Source organism: Rhodnius prolixus, unplaced genomic scaffold (genome assembly GCF_049639745.1).
Source record: "Rhodnius prolixus isolate KJV_2025 unplaced genomic scaffold, Rpr scaffold_1, whole genome shotgun sequence".
NCBI classification, from domain to species: domain Eukaryota; kingdom Metazoa; phylum Arthropoda; class Insecta; order Hemiptera; family Reduviidae; genus Rhodnius; species Rhodnius prolixus.
In genome coordinates this window covers 49,745,891-49,764,654 of record NW_027411581.1, presented here as the reverse complement: position 1 = coordinate 49,764,654, position 18,764 = coordinate 49,745,891, and the positions used below count along the sequence as shown (strand labels likewise).

Here is an 18,764-nt window from a genome sequence, read left to right as displayed (position 1 = left end):
TGGTACTTTGATTGGGCGAAACCCATAAGTAACGTATGATCCCAAAATGAAGCAAGCTTTATTAGATGAGGCCTTTTTCCATTCATCGATAATGTAACCCAAAGGAAGCACAAGATTTCTTTCCGCCAGAAAAAAAGACTATTTTAGATTCTCAGCCACATTATTAATTATTGAAACAAGCAATTAATAACAACATGCAACTTTTAATGTTGTAATAAAATTATTTTTACCCATCATCTTTCATTTTTAATACAATAATTTCTTTGACAACTATTCCGTTCCAGGAAGAACGTCTCTTTTTTAAGTTTTTCGATTGAAGAATTTCGTGGTCGCACGATTTTCCTATCGCTAATAACGCTATTAAATCCATTTTATATGCTAATATTATATTTTTACATAACGCTAAAATAATAACGATTCTGACATCTTCACTTTCTTCTCTATAAAAATTTGTTTAAGGTTATTCATTACGAAACAACTTTAAGCGCTAAGTTCCTCAAATATTTTTCATAAAAGAATAGGTTTGTACAGGTGTTTCTTGATATTATAATTTTTGTTACATATTCAAGTCTAATTAAAATTAAATATAAATATTATTGTACATATAAATATATTTTTATTTCGGAACAGAATTTTGACAGTAGATAGAACCAGTTTACGTTTTTCATTCAAACTTACAAAATCTTTGAAAGCGATCAATTATGGTTTATCCAAATGAAATGTAGAATGCAAAAACCTATAAGCTACTGGTAAATAAAACAGTAGTCTGAGACATCTCATTCATGGAAATCGGTTCACGCTTCTAGCTGTTACGTTTACAAAATATCAATCAAACTAGTTAACACCAGACTATGTAGAAGACCTAAAGTTCATGAAGAATTCAGGAGAATTATGATCATCGAAAAGAGTTATCCCTAGAAGATAACATTGTACGAGGGTGGTTTGAAAAGTTCTCGGAATGTACTAGAAAGAAGTGTCTTCCCTTGGGTGGAACTGCTTTTATTTTCCAACATAGTCTCCATGTAGACTAATGCATTTGGTCCAGCGATGTTCCAATGCATTGATCCCATCTCGAAAATGAGATTCCTCCAGGCCTGCAAAATACCTCTCCAATTCGTATCACAATTACTGTGGAAACAAGTTATTCAATTGATTCACAGAGCGCCCCGAGAGTACCGTTCTTGTCTGGAATACACCAGAAGTATTCTCTATGTGTTCAGAATGAATGTAGACATCAAATATTACCTGATATGCTAACAGCTAGCTTCAGCAAAACAGAAATAACCGTAACGATCCTGCCATTGGCAATGAGATATTTGCGACAGGCGGAGGTTGCTTTTTTGCTGTTAGCGCTACGAACTATTATCTTTTTTTTTTTTTTTTAGTACTATTCTTCATTTTCGGAGATACACAAAGTTGCCTACATGACTGCTGAAACAGCTATTAACTTCTGAAAAAAAATCAGTTGAGCAACTACGAATTCCCTGAAGTAATGAATACTGATTTAGCAAAGGGTTTGCAACCTGACGAGTCTGCGCTAGCAGAAATTATTTACTTATTTTCCATTTTTCCGCTAATAATTTGATGTTATTCCATTGCAGAATTATAGCTTTTCTAATAATAAATTTTCGTAAAACTGAACTATTTTCTACAATTAAGATTTTACGATTCGCAGTAGTTCCTTAAGATTTATTTTTTTATTAAAACAAAAAACTTCTAAAACACCCTTAGATCTTAGAGGTGGATAAAAGGAAGGAGTCCCCAAGAAGGGAGTGATCTATCGCCGTGCCCCACTCCAACTCCCTCCTCAATTCTTGAACAAGAACACTCTTCAGTCTCCATCTGTTTCTCTATCCGTTGCGTGTCTCTGTGCCAGTGTGATTTCACTTTCACTTTATTTGTTATTTCCATCTCTATTTTTCAATTTTCAAAAAAGCATTTATTTAATTATTTTTTTTTCCAAGTGCACAGTGCTCGGATTATATTTTTGTTAAAAACTTTGGATTACTAACGTTTGTGGCTTGTTTTAAGAAGTTTATAAGGTAATCAAACTTGATTATTACTACTACTTTTCTGTATCGTTAAAGTCTCCTAGCCTAAACTCTGTCCACTGAATTGGTAATCTAATTTGGACTTACTTGAACCAAAAAAAGACATATCTATTCTTTCAATTAGTTGTTATTCTAACTGTATACTTAATTGAATGTTAATTGATATTAACATTATATATTTTTAAGCAACTAAATTCTTTTGCTGCACTTTTCTAGATCTTATTAATGAAAAGTGATAGCGAAAATCTGAAAAAATGCTGTTAAACCCTTTATTTATTTGAACCTATATGCATACACAAATCTTCAATAAAAGTTCGATAAGTGTTCAGAAAACTCCATCGGAAACAGTCCTTGGACAGCGCTGGACACCGTTACTCCCTCTTTACAACCGGTTACCGTTCTAATGTCTCTCAGCCCGCGGGCGTCAACACATGTAGACCGGTTTTTCCATAGCAACACCAACATCAAGAGTATTTACTGGCGCGCCGTTTGAAAGACGATGCTCTATCAATTCCTCTCAATAGCAATAAATAAAATGATACTGGTGCACAGAAAGTAATAGTCAATTTAATAACACACTATACTGAATTTGTTAAGGATCATGATTCTTAAAGTACCTCAACTATAAATGCTGCTTGGTTTTGTTATCTAATGAAAACATTATTACAATTTTAAGTTTAAAATATACCACAAGGTTGAGGAATCAGCTGTAAACTATCTGAAGAGAGCAATGTAGAAACTGACTAAATAACTGCTCTACTATATTACCTAAGTAATAGAATCAGAAATGAACGCCTTTAACTAAACAGGATTACAATTTTACTTGATCCTAATAAGAAATCAACGTAAATTGTTAGATCGCAATATAGACAAAGGTTAGCCCACTTTTCTTGAGCGTGATGTTTAAATTGCTCTAAAATAGGTAGATCTTTACGGTCTATATTTTGTGATTTATATTCTAATTTAAAACAACCATTTGTAATTAGGTATAGTTTGGCGTTTGATTAGATTAATGAAAAAAAAATAGTGTTTGTTAATAATTACTTTCTCTTCCTCTAACAAATCGAGTGGATTTTCCGCTTTTTCAATTTTCTTGAAAATAACTCCAATGATTTATTTAAAACTTTGTACATAAATTATACTCACGTTGATCTAAAAGAGAAACATTTTTCCTGTAAAATTTAAGTCGATTTAAGTCCCCTCTAAGAGAGTGGCAGTTGCGGTTACCTTCCATCTAAAGCACCATCTCAGTAGATTGTACAGTCTTGTGTCTTATATGTACCTAATTATGTTCGGTTAAACAAGTTGATAATATTTCAAATTACCCAGAAAATTCTACAACCAAAAATAAGAAAGGTCGTTGAGTTTTCACGCCAAATTTTCATTGGCTGGTAAAATTTAATGTTTTTCTTTTTGTACTCATATCATTCCTATGAGGAATCCTTCTAGATTTAATTAAATTTAAGCTCCAGAAAAACAAATTTGAGATTCCTAAGAATCGCACAAGCGTTTTTTTTTTTTGCCCATTTCTTAATTTTTGAGCCCATTTATAGGAATGAATAAAATAAGCAAACCTAACTAATAAACTCCAATAGAAAATTGAAATTGGTTGGGCATATTTCACTTATCCAAAAGACCTTAATCTTTTCTTGCCAAATGCCACCCAAATTTTAAGATGATATAACACTTTTGATAACCATCGACTTCTTGTTATTGTGAAAATTTTTCCAAAAAACTGAGCAAAGAAGTTAAGATCCAGATTTTTTTAAAAATTCCATTTCATTACACTATCGTAGCAATTAAAATTTTTGAAGTTTATAATTATAAGCAAAAAAATAAAAAAACGATAAACATTGTCACTGCTTCGAACTAAAGTTGGAAAATTTCAAAACTCATGATACCATGTGTAACGGTTCCATTTCGAGCAACCGATGAGCTCCAAAAGAACCAGATTTTGTAGCAGTTTTTCTTTCTCACTCTGCTTAGAGCAATTTGAGCAATGAATCCAGTTCCCTTCAAATTGTTTGCCCTTTCAAGTGATCTATCATGGATGGCGCTATACTCCATCTTTAAATAATTGCATACTCATATATTTCTGCTTCAGTTCGACATTATGTTACTCTCGGACGTAAAAAAAAAAGAACAGAGTCTAAAAATAAATACTCAAACCGTTAAAATTTAGGAAACAAGTTTTACTTGGCTTGCCTTGATTACGATAAACTCACCACGCCTACATCCCTGAAATCTCAATGGCCTTGTATTTACAATGACTAAAATTTGTTGAAGTAATCCATTAAATAAAATGATTCAACAAATTAATAAAGAATACATCCTACAATTAAAATACTAATCATTTGAAATATTACTAAATACATTGAACATTGTTTGAATAATAGATATTTCTTGACCAGACTATAAATACAAATATATTTTCTAGAAAAATTAATATGAACTAATTTAGAAACAAAATTAATTTGGTAAAATCACATTTTTAATTCATTCACTCGAGCTATTTTTTCTATTTGAATCCATTACGTGAAACAATAAACTGCCCGTTAAAATTTAATTACGTTATAAATGAAGTTTATGTGCTGCTGTTCTTTAATTGTTCACTTTAACGACTATTGTCAGTACTATTGTGTTGTTAGTAACTATTGTTAACGTGCAATGAGACTTGCATACCAGTTCATTATGGTCTTGAACAGACAGAATACAGTGGTCATTAAGCTTCTTTTGTAACGATTTACTTCAAGGTTAGAGTTTGTTTTATTTTAGAAGTTGCATATTAATGGAAACTACGATAAAAATAGAGAACATTAATACTAGTTGAATTGCAGAGTTAAAATCTTTAAGAGAAACGATTCTTTTACTGTCAACCAGTTGCGTTCATATATTTAAACCTGTCTACTGAAACCCCAACCATTCTGTAACTTGAGAAGTGGGTTCTCCTCTTTCTTGAGACTCTAAAAAAATTGATCAACTATAAGAAGCATTATTTAAAAAAAGTCTCCTTAAACCGTAGTGCATAGTAATAGCTCTACGTAGGGTCTGAAGAATATCCTCCAAAAACAGGAAAAATCTTATTATCAGCTCAATCCGGAAATCTAATCAGTGAATAACCTAGCTCATCGATGATGAATGCTATTATGAGGAAGTAAAAAAAAGCACCTCCTTTGGCCAATCTAAATGTATCCTCATTTCCTGAAATACCCGATTAAGTCTAGAATGATGTTCTTGAGAGAACAAATTTCAAGTGCCAATTTGGTGATGGAGACCCAAGAATTTAGTACCTCCAGAAAAGCCTGACTTTCAGAACAAGTAAAAATTCTTTTCAAAGTTGATGAACCAGGTTACCCGAAAACGAACAATACCATAATAATAATTCTTAACCAGAGATTCAGTTTCTATTCACCAAGAGGCATTCCTAAGTGGATTCACGTCTCAATGTTGCTCAATATCACCAACAACCATAATCTAAGATTATCTTTAGATATCACGCCAGAAGAGAGCCATCATTCTTCTGGTTCTACTTTGACGGACACCTGATTCCTGAATGATAAAAATTAACATCTTCTTACGCTGCTTAAAGGAATTTTTTAAAAATAGTATCAACTTTGGTTTAACTCTTGTGAATGTTTCTCTACAAATTTTCTATTCCGGATAACCTGCGGATTTCCTAAAAACTTTAATAAAAACGGAGAACCCTTGGTGTTCTTTTAAGAAAGGATCTCGGCTTACATCATCTCCCCCTTCTATCGATTGCCTGTAAAGTCAACACGATTCAGGTGATACTATATCACGTTCATTTAGAATCCAGAATCTAAAACAGGAATCTAAGCCAAGTTAAGCGTTAATGGCAATCCTTACAAAATACATCACTCCCCTGGAATGCGTCTCTTCCGCCGAATTTTATTAAAGAGTACATTTAATTTCAAACTACTATTTCGGGATACCTACTTAATAATAAATTTATGTAGAAGCATTATTTCTAAGCGCCCGCATGCATTTAAAAATGAAATGTGCCTGATAATTACCTGAAGATATTGAAGTCTTATATTATAGAAAACCGGTTGAGCAACTAAAGTAACTTTTATTGATTTTTTATTGGCCGCCAAATTCAATGTGGAATGTACAACTAATTTGATATGCTGACCAAGAAATTATTCTAACAAACATTGACTTGTATGACCTCTTGATTCACTTGAACATTCAGCTTTATTGGAAGTCGATTGTACCATAAAATAATAAAATTCTCTACAGAATGAATAGCAGGATGTCTACAATGCGGTGTCATCAGGTGTCAAAAGTGCTTGAAAGTAGTTAAGTACAGCCAAATTGTTGTGTATTCAATGTGTGAAATGATTACAGCTAATTTATTCTGTAAGGAAACTTTTTGAGTTATTAATTGCAATTGTAATCGCTACATCAGAAATACCGTCAGCTGGCAGCTTGGAGCGGAACGATCCCCCTTTCATCTTTTTAAATTAATTAAAAACAATAAAATAAAAATATATATTCAAAGCGAAAATAATTATTTGGTCTTTATATGAATAATAAAAACCTTGAATAATGGAAAAATTTGATTTCAATATTTATTTAAAAATTTTCCGTCATTATGCTAATGAACTCGGAATTCTACTTCCTGCAGGGAAAATTGAAATATTGGAGCGAAATGAAATTTTATTCTTCTGTTGAGTGGGAAGTCGGTCTGTAACTTACCTTTTCTTTATCATTTCAATTCATCGAATCAAACAGTATCTGTTCACCAAAACACTTTGAGTGGAAAGCAATCGAAAAATAAACATTTCAGGAATTTAGAATATTGTTTATGTTCTCCATTACTTACTCAATTAATTACTCGTAAAATTGTGATGACGATTTCGCACAGTGTCAGTATTTAGGGGCTTTTTTTTTGATAAAAAAAAAAAAAAACATTAAATATATTATATTAAGAAATAAAACTCGTTTTAGAAGAAACGATTGCAAGATCGAACTGGCGATGGTTGTTACTTTAACGTTAAACAAAAAACAAATCTGAACCAGGGGATAGAAAATTTTCATTTAGAATCCTAATAATTACTGCAAGAGCAATTCGTGTGAGTTTTCTCGTCTTTTTCCTAAATTGAATTCGTGAGATTATTTTAACATTCTTCCCAGGTCCCTTTGTATCCTTCTTTAAATGTTATAAGTCTTAGTTTCAGGAAGAAACTTTTAATATTCATTTAAGATAAATTATATCCAGTCTACGCGATAATTCACACATTTTTAATTTAGGCGTATATATAACATTGTTATACGCAATATTTTTATAAGAACACGACATTGGGCGGAGATGATTTCATCTCCAACAGTTACTTTGACCATTCAATTTATTTCATGAGAACAGAACGGACTTGGTTAATTATGTGAGAAAATTTATAAACAATCTCTCGCACATACCTCATACACAACCATCGCACATATACACACTTATATAAACATAAATGCATATAGGTATTAATAAACAACTAATGTGTGGTGAAGAACGGGAAACTTATTTATTATAGCGGTATTTCTGGTGGCGTGGTAGAAGGGATTCCATTGCTTCGTGATTATGGCGGAGGACATGCTTATTATAAATTAAGGTCAAGATTTGTCCACTTCTTCCATTGTTCATGTTTTACACTTATTACTACTGTTTTTTAAAAACAATTTCGTTTAATTAGCTAATAATAATTAAAGCGACAAAATACTATTAAGTTTGCTATCAATAATATTCAAATAAAAAATAATAATTCCTTCATTTAAGAATTTGCAATCAAAAATATCAAACTGATTACAGAAAGCAAGCAAAATGAATAACACCTTCTTAAGGGGTAATTGGTAGAACTTTAAGATTATACTTCTTTTTGTACATTGTGCTGATTCATCAACCAGTTTTGTTCGTTCATCTATTCGTTGATTTCCTGATAAACGATTTGAGTGAAGCAAAATCAACGTGATCATTTAATAGCTTCATGTTTCACTATCTAAGAAATGAGGGCAATAAAATTAAAGTAATGCTCATTTTTTCAAAAAGGCTACTGAACAGGTGGCATGATGGAGGCAAGAAACAATAATAATTTAAATTAACCAAATTTCATACTAACTTGCGAGCTAAAAAAATCAGTAAATCTGAAATACAATATTCTAAAAATGTTCTTAAATTTAGATGCATGCAAAATAAAGTATTCCGCTAACAACTCCAGGTGATTCGAATGTTTTGTAAAAATGGCGTTCAAATAGATAGGATCATCTTAAAGTGATAGCCTAGCCAGATTTGCCTAGGCACATCAATTTCCATGAAATAATCATGTTAAAGCGTATTAAGGCGTGCCTTAGCGATCTACAGGTGGATAAAAAATAGAACCATTCAAACATTTTCGCTAAGTGATAAAGTGCAGTCAATTTTTGGGGACAGATTCATTCAAATTGTGAACTTCAAACTTTGCTCTTCCATTCGCGACCAATACTGTAAACCATTTCTTAAGTTTTTTGGTAATGCTGCCATTAACCTGGGTGAAAAATTAAATGAGATGTACCTAGTTCAATCTTTTGTCCTGCATCCTGTTGAAAGAAGGCGGGACAAGGAGTCTTAAATGAACGTCGTAAGGGGTGAAGATCATACACCGGTTGCCTTTAAGCCGAGAAGACTCTTGTCTGACTAAACATGAAGACTTCAATTTTACCAGATCCTGGATCAATCAGGTAGTGAGCGGACACCGTAAAGTTAGTGCTCTTCAGCAATATTTCCCTATACCTAATCTGTGGTGAGTTTACTGTGGTTTCGCATATTCTAAAACCGGATACCTTAACATATAAGAAGGCATGAGTCTTCCTGCCTGAGATTGATTGCGGCTGGTAAGATAAATGATCTCTTTAGACTGACACAAAGCACTGAGAGACTGGAACGCCAAGCCCCCTAATCCGCAGCTACTAGTATTGGATAATTTATGATCTGTCATCTATCACTTCATGTTGGATGGGTTTTACTTGACGCTCCGATGCCTCTTTGAAGGTGGACAGCGAACAATGAGTAGTTTTTGCGTGCGTTCCTTCCATAATTGGAGTGTTACTTTAGACAAACAATCAATCAATCAATCAACCCGGTTCAAAAAATAAATAACCAAATTTATCATCATAGATAAAAATTAAAAACAAGTCTGTACATACATCTTTCGCTGAAAACAATTTTAACGTAGAAATCTGAAAACTTTAATTCGCGTTTAATTCAATTGGAAAAGATAATTATTTGGATCATTTACAATATTTATTCTTTTAGCAGACGAAGGCAGAAAATTGATATTAACCGTAACTAGGTACAGGGAACAAACTCCTAGGTTTTCTTGCAAAGATCTAACTTATAGTAAGTAACTGCTTCTGATAAAGTGGTTCTCTATTTATAAAAGTTTATTTTAATGTTCGTAGGTTAATTTTAAGCAAATATCTCTTTTGTAATAAATATATCTTTAAATATAAAACTGGTTGTGAATACTAAAATTCTGTCTACAAAATATGAATCTTACTTTAGGAGTAAAACAGTAAACATATTTTTACTTTTGGTCACTTTTTTAACAAATTAGTTATCTTCAAGAAAATAAACATTAAGTTAATCTAATTATTTGTATAATGTAATTCGTGAAAGTGAATTTATATTAATCTACGTGCTAGATCTTTGTTTTGTCTTGTAGGATTTTAGCTGATATTGTCAATTGTAGAAAACAATATGCTTTCACTACATCAACAAAATCTTATCTGCCTTCCTTTTTCTTTTTATTGTTTTCACTCAGTCATTGAGAATGTACAGCCAGTGTTCTCTTTTAATTTAAGCGCATAAATTATTTATGTATCTCATATTGTTTGCGTGAGAATCTACCAATGTGTCTCAATTCTCTAACAGATATAATCTCACACCCTGAACCTCTCTCCTCGCTAATGGAGTAATTATAGTTGCTTCAAATTTACATTCTACTGTAACGTCTTTTGTTTAATATTGTAATCATCTTTGAGATTGGGAATCGTTCTATCAGTAACTTTCTACTGGAAATTTAGTCACAGACTTCATAAATTGAAGTTTGGTTTTTGATGAAAAAGGTTTTAGTTTGTTTGGAGTATAGATTATTTCTAATCTCAGAGATGATTTCTTGAATAAACCGAGAGTGAAACTAAAAGAAAATAAAGTTTTTAAAATACAGCAATCTCGGGTAAATTTATGCCAAAAAAGTTAGCATATTTATTAACTTATTTGACACCATTCAGCTGTTGTGTCCATTCTCGTACTACCTAGTACGGTTGAGCTTCTGAAAGAAATGTGTCCAGATTGGGATTTCCCACATAGAAAGAGGGAAGATTAGGGAAGATCTTGCTTGTACAAGGGAAGAATGAGTTAAAGTTGACTGCTAGTGGAAGTGATTCAACCAGTGCCCGGAGTAAGGAATAGGGAAGATAGAAAACTCTGATGGGATAACTGAGAACAACTCGCTGTGGGCAATTATTGATAAGTAAGTAATTTCTGGGTTAGGACGGACGTATCTGTCCTCAAACTGACAGAAGAGTCCAAAAACTGACTCTTGACATCAGAAAGATTGCCAATCCCTGCCTTAGAAGAAAAACAGAACAGCCACAACTCCAAGGATTTCCAAGTGTGTCTGCGAAAATCTTAAGAACCTGCACTGACAGTGCACCGTCATAGAACCTTGCATGTTGTCTCAACTTAAGCAAACATCAGCGCATTATCACTTACTATTCACAAATTTTCTTAAATGCTGCTCAAATTTCAGTGGCCACATTCATTCTTTTTCACTTCATTTGCTTCATTATTGTAATAAAAGCAGCACCGGAAGTGCTTTGTAGTTTAGCGCTGAAATATGAATTGATATAATCAAAACAAGTATCTTCCTCTTCAGTGATGACGTTGTTCATTACCTTCCCTACTTCCTGCAGCTCTGTTGCTTCAAAATTTGTTTCACTTCAGTTATTTATTATTTATTTCTAATCCAAATTCATTATTTAATAATAATGTTCGCGGCAATGAATTAAACAACTAGGAAGTGATTTTATTTCAGCCTTTGTTAGTTCAATTTGTTCACAATTGCCCTTATTCAATTAAATAAACCTTGATATTAATTTGTTAAGTAAGAAGGAAATATTTTTTTAAACAATTTAACAACTTATAATCCGTGAAGAACATACATAATTTAATACCTTGAAGAAGAAGAGAGATGGGACTCACTGGAAAGAACCGGTCGGTCGAACACGATCTGCGACTAAGATAAGAGGTCCTTGAAGTACAGAAGGGTAACTTACTCGTACAAGTGTTATTACTAACTTTTACTAGTGATTATCCAAAATAATCATTATACTAAATGAAACTTTTCTCACATGATAAGAAATATTTTATTCTTTGGTTGAATAATGTATTATTATTATATTGAATATGAAACAACGCGCACCTTAAGTTGAGACAACATGCAAGGTTCTATGACGGTGCACTGTCAGTGCAGGTTCTTAAGATTTTCGCAGACACACTTGGAAATCCTTGGAGTTGTGGCTGTTCTGTTTTTCTTCTAAGGCAGGGATTGGCAATCTTTCTGATGTCAAGAGTCAGTTTTTGGACTCTTCTGTCAGTTTGAGGACAGATACGTCCGTCCTAACCATATTTCCATACTTCCAGAACAAAAATCAGTCGCCAGACAGCGCCGGATTGTTGTCAGAAGACAAGCTGCAGTTATTTACCGAACTCTGAATGAATGGTCTTGTTAACTACTCTCATCTTCTAGAACTAGAGCTGGCTCAGTACTCTCCCATGTCAGGACAATTTCCCTCATTTATATTTCTTCACTATGCACTTCAGCATCCAAAATAATATTCATGTTTAATTTAGAAATACTTTTACTATTTCTCGCCAACAGAAACAGTTCTCTCTTTCATTACTATTTTATTTTAGTTATGTATGAAACAATAGACTTGGTTATACAAAATTACACAAGTATACAAAATTAGATCTTTTGTAGTTCAAATATTTCTTTTAAGTATATACTTATTTTCTCTCCCTCTTTTAAGCGAAGTTACAGCGTTAGTCACCTAGATTAAATTGGTTAACTTTATTATTTAAACTGTAATCTTTTGTAATTTGAATAGTTTTGAACCACTGTAACAGAGTTGGGCACTGATTAAAAAAAAATTAAATTCTAAATTTAATTGATTATCCTCCTCGTCGCTTGAAGCGAAAATGGCCTAGAGATCTGTTGTGATTAAATCATTGTGAAATAGTTTCACCAGTAGGTGATTGCTCTAACCATGTCATTATAAGAGAACTGAACCAACAAGATCAAATTTACTTGATGCAACAATTGTTGCAGTTGTAAATATACAAATAAAGTGAAAAAAAAAGATTAAATATTTTAATTGATTAAATTTATTTTTAATTTTAATCAGAATTTAATTGTAATTTTAATCATATGACAATTATTTAATCAATTAAATTTCAGATTTAATCGTTAATCAAACTAATTTAATCAAACTAAAAAAATTATGATTATATCTGAGAATTAAATTGAACTTTAATTTTAATAACCGAATTCGTTCCATTTCAATCGTTAATCAAACTAATTTAATCATCCACTTTTATGGCTTTTCAACCAATGGTTCGAACCACGTTTTGGCGAGGCCCTTTTTCTAAGCGTCTTCAATAAATACTTTTCGGTTAATTTTTGTAGACTTGGACTTCTTCACGATTCTCTAGACCAGTGGTTCTTAACCGGTGTTCCACGGAACACTGGTGTTCCGCGAATATGGTCCAAGTGTTCCGCGAAATTTCAATTTTAAATGTATTGAAATTTAGAAACAGGAAAGATACGAAAAAAAAAATTGTTCCTTTTTTTAAATTTGAATTTAGGTTTAAGTTCTTGCTAAATACCGAATTTCAAATTATTTAATGTTAGTGTTCCACGAGAAAAATAAATACATATAATTGTGTTCCGCGTCTATGAAAAGGTCAAGAACCACTGATATAAAGGGTTGAAAATTTTTTGGGTCATGAAATTCCGTAAAATTGTGGCCGTTCTATATCTCCCACTGTGAACCACGTATTGATATGGAATTTTGTGCTCTTGTACACGTTGTTTTCCTCAATTAAAAACTATAGTTATTTTGTGCACAGATCTATAAATGTAGAAGATATAAAGGGTTGAAAATTTTTTGGGTCATGAAATTCTGTAAAATTATGGCCGTTCTATATCTCCCACTGTGAACCACGTATTGGTATGAAATTTTGTTCTCTTATACACTTTGTATTTCTCAATTATAAACTATAGTTATTTTGTGCAGAGATCTAAAAAGGTAGAATATATAAAGGGTTGAATATTTTTTGGGTCAGGAATTTCTGTAAAATTATGGCCGATCTATATCTCCCACTGTGAACCACGTATTAATATGGAATTTTGTGCTCTTGTACACGTTGTTTTCCTCAATTAAAAACTATAGTTATTTTGTGCATAGATCTATAAATGTAGAAGATATAAAGGTTTGAAAATTTTTTGGGTCATGAAATTCTGTAAAATTATGGCCGTTCTATATCACCCACTGTGAACCACGTATTCATATGGAACTTTGTGCTCTTGTACACTTTGTTTTTCTCAATTATAAACTATAGTAATTTTGTGCACAGATCTAAAAAGGTAGAAGATATAAAGGGTTGAAAATTTTTTGGGTCATGAAATTCTGTAAAATTATGGCCGTTCTATAACTCCCACTGTGAACCACGTATTAGTATGGAATTTTGTTCTCTTATACACTTTGTTTTTCTCAATTATAAACTATAGTTATTTTGTGCACAGATCTAAAAAGGTAGAAGATATAAAGGGTTGAAAATTTTTTGGGTCATGAAATTCTGTAAAATTATGGCCGTTCTATATCTCCCACTGTGAACCACGTATTGGTACGGAATTTTGTTCTCTTATACACTTTGTTTTTCTCAATTATAAACTATAGTTATTTTGTGCACAGATCTGAAAAGGTAGAAGATATAAAGGGTTGAAAATTTTTTGGGTCAGGAATTTCTGTAAAATTACGGCCGATCTATATCTCCCACTGTGAACCACGTATTCATATGGAACTTTGTGCTCTTGTACACTTTGTTTTTCTCAATTATAAACTATAGTAATTTTGTGCACAGATCTAAAAAGGTAGAAGATATAAAGGGTTGAAAATTTTTTGGGTCATGAAATTCTGTAAAATTATGGCCGTTCTATATCTCCCACTGTGAACCACGTATTAGTATGGAATTTTGTTCTCTTATACACATTGTTTTTCTCAATTATAAACTATAGTTATTTTGTGCACAGATCTAAAAACGTAGAAGATATAAACGGTTGAAAATTTTTTGGGTCATGAAATTCTGTAAAATTATGGCCGTTCTATATCTCCCACTGTGAACCACGTATTGGTACGGAATTTTGTGCTCTTGTACACGTTGTTTTTCTAAATTATAAACTATACTTATTTTGTGCACAGATCTAAAAAGGTAGAAGATATAAAGGGTTGAAAATTTTTTGGGTCATGAATTTCTGTAAAATTATGACCGTTCTATATCTCCCACTGTAAACCACGTATTGATATGGAATTTTTTTCTCTTATTCACTTTGTTTTCCTCAATTGAAAACTATAGTTATTTTGTGCACAGATCTAAAAAGGTAGAAGATATAAAGGGTTGAAAATTTTTTGGGTCATGAAATTCTGTAAAATTATGGCCGTTCTATATCTCCCACTGTGAACCACGTATTGGTACGGAATTTTGTTCTCTTATACACTTTGTTTTTCTCAATTATAAACTATAGTTATTTTGTGCACAGATATAAATAAGTAGAAGATATAAAGGGTTTACAATTTTTTGGGTCATGAAATTCTGTAAAATTGTGGTCGTTCTATATCTCCCACTGTGAACCACGTATTGATATGGAATTTTGTGCTCTTGTACACGTTGTTTTTCTAAATTATAAACTATAGTTATTTTGTGCACAGATCTAAAAAGGTAGAAGATATAAAGGGTTGAAAATTTTTTGGGTCATGAATTTCTGTAAAATTATGACCGTTCTATATCTCCCACTGTAAACCACGTATTGATATGGAATTTTGTTCTCTTGTACACTTTGTTTTTCTCAATTAAAAACTATAGTTATTTTGTGCACAGATCTATAATTGTAGAAGATATAAAGGGTTGAAAATTTTTTGGGTCATGAAATTCTGTAAAATTATGGCCGTTCTATATCTCCCACTGTGAACCTCGTATTGATATGGAACTTTGTGCTCTTGTACACTTTGTTTTTCTCAATTATAAACTATAGTTATTTTGTGCTCAGATCTATAAATGTAGAAGATATAAAGGGTTGAAAATTTTTTGGGTCATGAAATTCTGTAAAATTGTGGCCGTTCTATATCTCCCACTGTGAACCACGTATTGATATGGAATTTTGTGCTCTTGTACACGTTGTTTTTCTCAATTATAAACTATAGTTATTTTGTGCACAGATCTAAAAAGGTAGAAGATATAAAGGGTTGAAAATTTTTTGGGTCATGAATTTCTGTAAAATTATGACCGTTCTATATCTCCCACTGTAAACCACGTATTGATATGGAATTTTGTTCTCTTGTACACTTTGTTTTTCTCAATTAAAAACTATAGTTATTTTGTGCACAGATCTATAAATGTAGAAGATATAAAGGGTTGAAAATTTTTTGGGTCATGAATTTCTGTAAAATTGTGGCCGTTCTATATCTCCCACTGTAAACCACGTATTGATATGGAATTTTGTTCTCTTGTACACTTTGTTTTTCTCAATTAAAAACTATAGTTATTTTGTGCACAGATCTATAAATGTAGAAGATATAAAGGGTTGAAAATTTTTTGGGTCATGAAATTCTGTAAAATTGTGGCCGTTCTATATCTCCCACTGTGAACCACGTATTGATATGGAATTTTGTGCTCTTGTACACGTTGTTTTTCTCAATTATAAACTATAGTTATTTTGTGCACAGATCTAAAAAGGTAGAAGATATAAAGGGTTGAAAATTTTTTGGGTCATGAATTTCTGTAAAATTATGACCGTTCTATATCTCCCACTGTAAACCACGTATTGATATTGAATTTTGTTCTCTTGTACACTTTGTTTTTCTCAATTATAATCTACAGTTATTTTGTGTTCAGATCTATAGTTTTAGAAGATATAAAGCAGTGGTTCTTAACCGGTGTTCCGTGAATATGGTCCATGTGTTCCGCGAAATTTCAATTTTAAATGTATTGAAATTTAGAAACTTAGGAATGGTAAGAAAACAAAAAATTGTTCCTTTTTTTTAATTTGAATTTAATTTTAAGTTATTGCTAAATACCGAATTTCAAATTATTTAATGTTAGTGTTCCGCGAGAAAAATATATACATATAATTGTGTTCCGCGTCTATGAAAAGGTTAGGAACCACTGCTCTAGACGTATATAGGACCACCTTACACTCACAAGACTTATACAGGTCCTACATATGATTATATTTAACCATGTTTACGACTCACAAGACTTATATAGGACCACCGTGTTAGGTGGTCCTATCTAAGTCTAGTGTGTGGTAAACATAGTTAAATGTGAGTGTAAGGTGGTCCTATATAAGTCTTGAGAGTCACCAACATAGTAGGTACAGTTGAGACACCAGACTGGTAGAATGAAGGTGCGAAGATTGGGAAAGGTGGATAATATTGATAGAGAAGAGACACCAGCTAGGCGGAATAAAGATGCATTGGTCCGATTCTGGTTTAACCTTTGGCAATGTTTGGTTTTAAAAATTTAATCTCTCAAATTTTGATTAAATTAAAAAATTTATCGTCCAAAGTGATTAAAACTAAATTTGGAATTTAATTCAATCAATTAGATGTCAGCTGTGGCTAGTGACACGGAAAGTATAGATAAATTTCGCTCTTGAAATCTGTGTTATTTTCAAAGGTAAAAGTGTACAGTTTAGTGTGTGGAGATTCTCCTCTCATATAGCTTAACTTTCAGTGCATGTTAAAACTCTAAGTTGTGATGTAGGAACCAAAATATTTTATTTAGTCCTACAAATATAAACTGAACTTTTAAGGTTAGTTGGTAAGTTATTTGAACATTTTGTTTTATATATAAATATATATATTTCATTAAATTTAATTTAATAAAGTGTCCATATGGAGTGTAACCACGCAACAACCAGCTGTGATCAAGAAGGCAAGAGCATCACTAATACGGTTATAAATAAATGTTCTAAGAGAACAAATACATCTTCCAATACTCAACAAAAAAATAAAAAAAATAAAGGAAAATCCCGAAAGACCTCCTCTACTGAGGACGACGAGATCTTCGAAGATAATACAAGTATCCACCAATCATTAGAATCTCTCCGAGAAAATCCTCCGTCAGCAAATGAGATTGATCATTCCCCCGTAAAAATTAGCAATTGTGAATCTAAATTTTATACTCCTAATCCATTTGCACCTCTGAGCGTGGAAGATGAACCAACACATGAAGAAAATCAACCTCAAAAAAATACCAAACCACCTCCAATATTCATCAAAAATGTGTCAAATTATGTAGAATTTTGCAAAGTACTAACTCAGATTATTGGTCCAGACTCGTTCGAATGTAAATCCAGTGTAGACAGTCTACGGCTGTCCACAAAGACAGTCGAAGCATATAGATTGACAATACACTATCTTCAAGCCAATAAAGCAGAATACCACACCTACCAAATTAAAACAGAAAAAGCATTCCGCATTGTTATTCGGCACCTTCACCATTCCACCCCAACTGAAATAATTAAAGAGGACCTGGAACGCCATAATTTCAAAGTTAGAAACGTAACCAATGTCAGACATCCAAAATCAAAATTACCCCAAATAAATAATACAGATATTTTCAAATTACAAACGATTGTACACACAAGAATTAACATAGAGGAACCACACAAGACAATAGAAATCCTACAATGTAAAAGATGCCAACAATATGGCCATACGAGGTCATATTGCAACCATAATCCGAGGTGCGTAAGATGTGCAGGTATGCATCCATCTTCAGAATGCAAGAAATCAATAGAAACTCCTCCAACATGTGCACTTTGTCTTGAAGCCCACTCAGCAAATTACAAAGGTTGCACTGTTCACAAAGAACTTCAGCGCCTCAGGAGAAGAAACATCTACGCCAAAAATGGAATCTGGCCAGATCAACATCAGAATGGCTCATCACAGCAAACTGCTCTTCCTCCAAGAAACTCCGAATTTCCTGTGCTTCCTGCTAAAGAATCTACTCGTGAACATCCTCTACCAACCACCACCAGTAACAGACCTACATATGCAGAAGTTGCGGGGCCTTCAGCGATTCGTCCAGCTTTTACTCAACCATCCCCTATCTCTCACGACGTCACTTCTCTCCTTAACACATTCTTCTCCGAATTCAAGTCTCTCATCACTCCACTCATCATATTACTCACTTCTCTGGTAACAGAAATCATTCCCAAACTCTCACGTTGAACTCTAATCTTCAGCAATCACTCGCAATTCTCCTTTGGAATGCAAATGGTTTGAACTCTCACAGAGACGAACTAGAGATATTTCTAAATGACAAACGAATTGACGTTGCACTTATTACCGAGACTCACTTTACTGGACGATCCAACTTTT

General features: G+C 32.5%; 1 protein-coding gene across 2 annotated transcripts in view; it reads left to right on the top strand.

Annotated features, from left to right (window-relative positions):
- Nucleotides 1-1,821: 1,821 nt before the first annotated feature.
- The window catches only part of RhoGEF64C (Rho guanine nucleotide exchange factor at 64C), a 169,647-nt gene continuing 152,704 nt past the window's right edge, over nucleotides 1,822-18,764 (top strand). For both annotated transcript variants that reach the window (XM_074142607.1, XM_074142614.1), the window contains exon 1: nucleotides 1,822-2,042. The gene's annotated coding sequence lies outside the window, so the exon portion shown is untranslated. The remainder of the gene's footprint in view (nucleotides 2,043-18,764) is intronic.